This window comes from Alosa pseudoharengus, unplaced genomic scaffold, assembly GCF_046254945.1.
Source record: "Alosa pseudoharengus isolate Yale_2024_CS ecotype anadromous, Long Island Sound unplaced genomic scaffold, YU_APseudo_1.1 YU_APseudo_1.1_scf_3, whole genome shotgun sequence".
Classification (NCBI taxonomy): Eukaryota; Metazoa; Chordata; class Actinopteri; order Clupeiformes; family Clupeidae; genus Alosa; species Alosa pseudoharengus.
The window spans coordinates 35,074,031-35,081,662 of record NW_027468718.1 but is presented as its reverse complement, the minus strand read 5'-3'; the positions used below and the strand labels follow the sequence as shown (position 1 = coordinate 35,081,662).

The following is a 7,632-nucleotide window of genomic DNA, read 5'->3' as shown; positions in this document are numbered from 1 at the left end:
TGCAGTGGAGCCCAGATTATTGCAGAAGATTACCGTAATTTTTTTTTTATTGGAATGGAAAATATTCCTTTACTTCAATACATCTTTGGGCCTTCTCTGGCTCTGTAGCGCTCATATATTGTTCCGTTGTGCGGCACGTTTAGTCAGGATGCAGCTTTTTAAAAAATTGGCTTCTGTCTCTGCTTTGTGTCAGACCACGGACATGTGTCATGCATAAACTTGGGACAAAACTCATTGATTGCATGCTTGTAGTTTTATTGAAGACTTCATGTACAGTGAAGAATAGAGAAAAGATGAACATATGAGGATCAGATCATGCTGCTGCATGTGGCAGTCCCCTTCTCTAGCTCCCTGTGCTCCTCTTGCTCCTCTTGCCCCAAACCTGTGTGACAAATACATTCAAAAGTCATGATACATTAATCTCACCTTTCCCTGCTGTTTGTGTTGGTGGCATGTCATACTGAGTAAATATAGGGGCCATCATTCATTCATTCATTTGATCATTCATTCATTTGTTCATTCATTCATTTGATCGAAGAATCACCAGGATGAAGAAATCCAGAAAATGCAATTAGGGAGTAGTCTGGTTTAGCAACTAATGGCATGTTTTATGGATAGACCACAATAATCATACGACTCCAGCTGAATATGTTCAATAAAAGAATGGAGAGACAGGTAATCATGCAATATACTGTTTCCAACTGTTTCTATGAGCTTAAACTAATTAAAGAAGAGAAGAAGATGAATCAAACATTGTTTTTGTTACATTTCTGAAATCACACCATGTTTTAGAGAATATATTAGTTGCCATTGAATGTACTTGGTGTGCACCTTTACTTATTTTAACATGTATTTTTGGATGGATGAATTTAGACAGTGGCCAGTCATCACTATCGAGAAGTGACTGCCTGCTATCACCGTGGGCATGATGTTTGACGGGCTTCCATACGACTATGTGAACTCTGTTCAGCTAAGTTGCACTCTTACCTGTGCACTGTTCTTTATTCCATAGCGGATGTCCGTAGCAACGTGTTCACAGTTGTGCTCGAGGAGGTCATAACTACAGTTTTTGTGAAGCCTATTTATTGAATCTTTCATTGATTGCTGCGACTGAGGCGGCCAACTTCCATCAAGGTAGTTAGCCTTTGCCCATTTGGAGGCCTTAAAAAATATGGGCTTTGCTGCTTCTTCCAGGGTGGCGAAAACACATTAAGCACTAGCAGGGAAACACATACATACATAGTTAGACATGTGAAGGTTATCACTACCAATTCCTAGTATATTTATCATTACTCTGCAATCAGTACTGTGCAAAAACCTTAGCAATGCTATAATGACCATATACATTTCTCAATCTATTAGAATGCAACCAGAGCATACAGGAAATATGTACATAGTGTTCAAAATAATATCCTTTGGTCTGGATTGAGTCTGATTTAAGTCTTAAGCCACCCCTTAATTTGTTGTTTTAGCAGGGTTATAAAGGCCATCTCAACAACAAATTTAATGGTGACAGAAGATTTGAACTAGACCACACATTTATGTGGGTGTTTTCATATGTTGTACATATGTCCTGTATTTTCTGGTTGTATTGTAATGTACATATAATGAATATATGTGGCGATCATAACATTGTTAAAGGAACACGCCACCCAAAATCAGTAGTGATATATGTTCTTACCGTAACTTTCACGAGTTGAGTCGTACCTCTCCCGCGTCGGTAGGTGCACTCAAACGCTCTGTCGCGGCGCGAATGTGTTAGCATGTTGCTATGCTAGCGGGCTCTGCCGTGGCCGTAGAGAGAGGCACATAGCAGTATTCAAACACCTCCACGTTTTACCTACTTAAATACAGTTGCACGAGTAGTTGATGAAAAATGTTAGGGCACACAACATGAAACGTGACGATTTTCCAAGCGAATAAACATGAGAACTACAATGTGTGGCGCAATAGCACTTGGGAGTACTTCGACCTAGCGTGGTAATATTATTAACACCTAATTGTAGATCCTATCCACCACAGAGTTTAGAATCCATGCTGGATCGACCCTCAGCCTCTCCCTCCCCTCTGAGCGAGAGAGGCACACACACTAGAGATGCGCTGATGGGCTATTATTTCAACCATAACTGCATAGCAAAACGTATCATCCATCAGCCATCCATTAGCACCAAAGTTTGTTGACCAATTTTCAAAACGGCACCTGCCCACCATCCGCTGGTTGTTTTAATGTAGGCTATATGATGCAGCGCTGCTGACGTGAGGCTAGAAAGCCCTTGCCTGTTCTAGAAAGACTGATTTAATGCAGCAAATATATTAAAAGGCAAAAGTCGTACATTGGCTAGGCCTATCCCCAGAATATCAGCAGCAAACTCAGTCTCTGTCGCGCAAAACAGTCTCCAAATAAAACGCACATCGGCCTGTTGCCTATTCTGCCAGCTTGTGACAATATATCGTCCAAAATGCTTGATTGCATTGCATTCTCCACATTTTTAGCTACATTTTCATGTACCACATCAGCATTTTTGTTCAGTGAATCTTTTGTAAATTGCTTTACAATTACCGTCGGGCCTATAGGCCTATTGCCTGGCTTGCCTCAGCTTCGGTCACGTCCTTTTACAATTTTATCATTGTAATAAAAAACGCAATTTGCCACATAATTTCAGCATGCTCCTGGCCTACTAATTAATGCCTATTGTACTTTATTTTTTGCAAAAAGAAAGAAATCCTTGATAAAATAACAAGTCATTCACATTATAGGCTACTTTACACACTGTAATGTCAGGTTGACTGACAAGCCTGTTCTGAAGACTCCTATTCATTTTGACTGCACGAGCGCGTCTTTTTCAGACAGACATCGCAATTCATTTTATAGCAGGCCATCGGACAAATATGACACCTCGATATTAAAGAAACTCCGACTCCATTCATTCTGAAAGTCCACCGCACAACAATGCAACGTGCATGTTCACATTTTTAGTAACAACCGCCAAACTTGCTTGCTTGCCTTACACATCTAGCCTAAGTTTTCCGACTATTTTTCTTACCTTCTTTTTCCGCTGTGGATGTTAGTGAGTTTGTAGAAGTTTTAGCTCTTACGTTCTGAACATCTCGCACTGCCATCGCCCGATGTCATTTCTTAGTCATATCACTCTCTGTCTCTCTTTTAAATGCCTGGTAGGCTACAATTATGTGTTTTATATATAGGCTAATATCTAAACAAAATAACCCAGGCAGTCTCATCTAGGATATAACACAGGTTGAAGTTGGTTCTATTTAGGGAGGTGAACATCTGTAGATGACTCAGAAATGACATCGGAAGACAAGGAGTGAATATGGCAAGAGGCAAGCCGAAGTCTGCTGACAAGGGCCCGACGGTAATTGTAAAGCAATTTACAAAAGATTCACTGAACAAAAATGCTGATGTGGTACATGAAAATGTAGCTAAAAATGTGGAGAATGCAATGCAATCAATCACGTCAGCAGCGCTGCATCATATAGGCCTAGCCTACATTAAAACAACCAGCGGATGGTGGGCAGGTGCCGTTTTGAAAATTGGTCAACAAACGTTGGTGCTGATGGATGGCTCATGGATGATACGTTTTGCTATGCAGTTATGGTTGAAACTAGATGTACCGCAGAGCGGTACAAAATATGACCGCCGCCCAGTCCAGCACATTTTTTCCACAAAAAGAAATCACGCTGAAAGGCCTATATGATTCTAACTGTCTCACTAAATTGCATTATCCACACTCACTTCTCACTGGTATCTGCTAGACAACAAGTACCAAAACATGATTAGTTCATAGATTTCACATGTAAAATTCATTTTATACAACCCCACCTCCATCTTGCCTGTTCATAATTATGAGAAATTCTTGATTGTTTGTGTTATGTTTATGTTATGTGTGTGGGTGTGTGTGTGTGTGTGAGTGTGTGTGTGTGTGTGTGTGTGTGTGTGTGTGTGTGTGCGTGCCTGCGTATGTGCCTGTGCATGGAAGCGTACATATGTCTACTGTGTGAGTATGTGTCATGACTACTGTGAATGTGTGTGTGTGTGTGTATCTGTTTGTGCACATGTGTGCACATGAACTGGGTTAACATGACCCCTGGAGGCAAATATACGGAAAAAATGGTCATCCTAGGCCCTACAGTTCTCAAGATATTCACAGAGAACTGTGTCTGGCCTACCCTCCTTTCGGGGGGTCCAGTCCAGCGGGGGGGCTACAGATCAAAACGAAAAATGACAGTTCCATGCTATCCATGTGGGGGTACATGCCCACCAAGTTTTGTGTACCCCGGTCTTTCAGTGTCCCGGGAATCCTTGTTGGTGTACGTCACTAAATGTACACATAAATTGTTTTATTGTAAGGCCCCCCATGAACGAAAGTACACAAAACTTGGCATGCATTCGGAGGGTGTCATAATGATCCTACACTTTCAATTTTGTGCAGTTTTGACCATGTCAGCCAGAGATATTGTGATAAAAACACCTAATTTTTTGCTTTTTAATTTTTAACTAGGTGGCGCTATACATGAAATAAGTGGTAATGGGATGGGTTGACATGGCCCCTTGAGATCAACATACAAAAAAAAGGTGGACCTCCTAGGCCCTACGGTTCTCGAGATATTCACAGAAAACTGTCTCCGGCCACCTACAGGCCAGTTGGTGTATAGTAACATAAATTAATTTATTGTGTGGCCCCCCATGAACGGAATTCCACGAAACTTGGCGTGCATTCAGAGGGTGTCATAATGATCCTACACTTCCAATTTCGTGCAGTTTTGACTATGTTAGGTCACAGATACCTGCGATTACAACACCTCATTTTTACTTTTTTGTGTTTAACTAGGTGGCGCTATACATGAAATGAGTGGTTATGGAATGGGTTGACATGGCCCCTTGAGATCAACATACAAAAAAAAAATGGTCCTCCTAAACCTTACGGTTCTCGAGATATTCACAGAAAACTGTGTCTGCCCTACCCTCCTTTCGGGGGGTGCAGTCCAGCGGGGGGGCTACAGATCAAAACGAAAAACGATGGTTCCATGCTATCCATATGGGGTTACATGCCCACCAAGTTTCGTCTACCCCGGTCTTTCAGTGTCCCGGGAATCATTGACAGAAATTTGGACATGCGAAAAAGAAAAAAAAAAAAAAAAAAAAAAAAAAAAATCTGACTAAACCTATATGACCGCCGCTTCGCTGCGCGGCGGTCATAATAATAGCCCATCAGCGCATCTCTAGTGTGTGTGCCTCTCTCGCTCAGAGGGGAGGGAGAGGCTGAGGGTCGATCCAGCATGGATTCTAAACTCTGTGGTGGATAGGATCTACAATTAGGTGTTAATATTATTACCACGCTAGGTCGAAGTACTCCCAAGTGCTATTGCGCCACACATTGTAGTTCTCATGTTTATTCGCTTGGAAAATCGTCACGTTTCATGTTGTGTGCCCTAACATTTTTCATCAACTACTCGTGCAACTGTATTTAAGTAGGTAAAACGTGGAGGTGTTTGAATACTGCTATGTGCCTCTCTCTACGGCCACGGCAGAGCCCGCTAGCATAGCAACATGCTAACACATTCGCGCCGTGTGACAGAGCGTTTGAGTGCACCTACCGACGCGGGAGAGGTACGACTCAACTCGTGAAAGTTACGGTAAGAACATATATCACTACTGATTTTGGGTGGCGTGTTCCTTTAAAGCATCAAATGTAATAGTGGCCTGAGGCTTTTGCAGACTACTGACTATTACACTACTACTGGGTTGTGTGTATTTACGGGTGATTTGAAACACATCCTGTTCAGTTGTCTTATTTTCAAGTCCTGTAATCTTTCCTTTTCCCACATAAACAGCCCAGTGTTGATAACCCGGCCGAAAAAATACAAGCATATCTCCAAACTGAAGCTGTAAAAAAATAGAAAACATAAGACTTCCATAAATTGTGACATTTTGGCATAGGCTATAGGAAGCAACAGTGTGCACACATGAGATGAAAAGGTGCCTCATATCTTTGCATCTGACTTAAAGCAAATTGTTTCTCTCAGCTTTGAATAAGTGTCTGGATGATTCTGGAATAAGTTGGATGGATTCGACATTCTACACATATGCAGTCTATAACCAACTTTTAGAATTTGACATTTTTTAAGGGTTAAAATAATCTTAGAAGTAATATAAGCAGAGGAGGAAATCCTCATATGTGCATTGTCATAAATAGATACAAATCTTTAGTTATTTAATTATAAAATGTATATGAATATAAACGGTATAATGTGGTACTTTGGGGACAGCCGTGGCCTACTGGTTAGTGCTTTGGACTTGTAACCGGATGGTTGCCGGTTCAAACCCCGACTAGTAGGCACGGCTAAAGTGCCCTTGAGTAAGGCACCTAACCCTTCACTGCTTCCCGAGCGCCGCTGTTGTTGCAGGTAGCTCACTGCGCCGGGATTAGTGTGTGCTTCACCTCACTGCGTGCCGAGAGTGTTTCACGGATTGGGATAAATGCAGGGACCAAATTTCCCTCACGGGATCAAAAGAGTATACAGTATATACTTATATATATATATATATATACTATACTTATACTTTGTTTAATTGTAAGGTAGTGAATAACTGTTTTTATAGTCCTTAACTAATACAGATGTTATAAAGTCAAACAAAAATGTATGATGGTAATTTACCGTTGAATTGGAAGACTTTAACATGGCTGTTTTGTTTTTAATCAATGGAATGAAAGGACTGCACTCTGTGACTTCATAGTAGGGTTTACACGTTTTTTTGATCTCCCCAATGCATTCAGCCACATTAAAATCTGAAATGTTCCAGATGTAGACGGTCCACACTTCCTTCATGTATTCGTCATGTGTAACATTTGCACAGCCTTGTACAGTAGATGTTCGGGAGAAAAAGGGGTTTATCAATGTTAGTTACAAAATAACCAAATAATAACCAAATAATACAAATGAACAAAGTTCTCTTGTAGTCAAACCCCTTCGATGTCAACGTTGGCGTGTGTAGCTCTGCTGAACCCTGTCCAACAATAAAGTTTCATTGAGATATTGCCTTTTGCACTAATATTATATCATTATATTTACCAGAGAGGGGAGTCCCATCCGGTCCTCCCAAACGCCACTCAACACATGTAGTTGTCCCATTCACTTGGTATTCTATTGACATGAGATACTTGGACTGGATAGTATTTGTATTGAACTGTAAAAAGAAAGATACAAAGCAAAATTGTATTTATCTGTCTTTCTCATGTTTCCACCACTTGGATTATTCAGATGCATGCCAAGTTTTGCACCATGGCATCCGTTATTGTCATATTATGCATACTTTGCATACAGTTTGTGTGCAATACAGGTACATGTGTGCATTTGGGTTTCACCAAAGTACAGTATAGTCTGGTGTTACAGACAGTGCACACAAGTTTAGAGAGAGAGAGAGAGACTTTTTTTACCTTCAAAAGTATGACACAAGTGTCACTATCATGATCAGACTGCCAATCAGCACAATGGCGCCAATCATCCCCTTCTTCATCTTAGCAGACTGAACATGACACTGAAGAGGAGGGAGAGAACATAACACTCATCAGCAGGGATCTGTTGTTTGTAACTTTTTGTTTACCAGAACAA

The 7,632-nt window shown here is 41.0% G+C and overlaps 1 long non-coding RNA gene across 1 annotated transcript; it reads right to left on the bottom strand.

Annotated features, from left to right (window-relative positions):
* Window positions 1-270: 270 nt before the first annotated feature.
* Window positions 271-7,193, bottom strand: LOC143099750 (uncharacterized). The gene is made up of 5 exons (XR_012981735.1): window positions 7,093-7,193; window positions 6,679-6,878; window positions 5,779-5,905; window positions 988-1,216; window positions 271-382 (listed from the first exon to the last, which is right to left on the bottom strand). It is a non-coding gene; the product is annotated as an uncharacterized LOC143099750 (long non-coding RNA).
* Window positions 7,194-7,632: the final 439 nt, after the last annotated feature.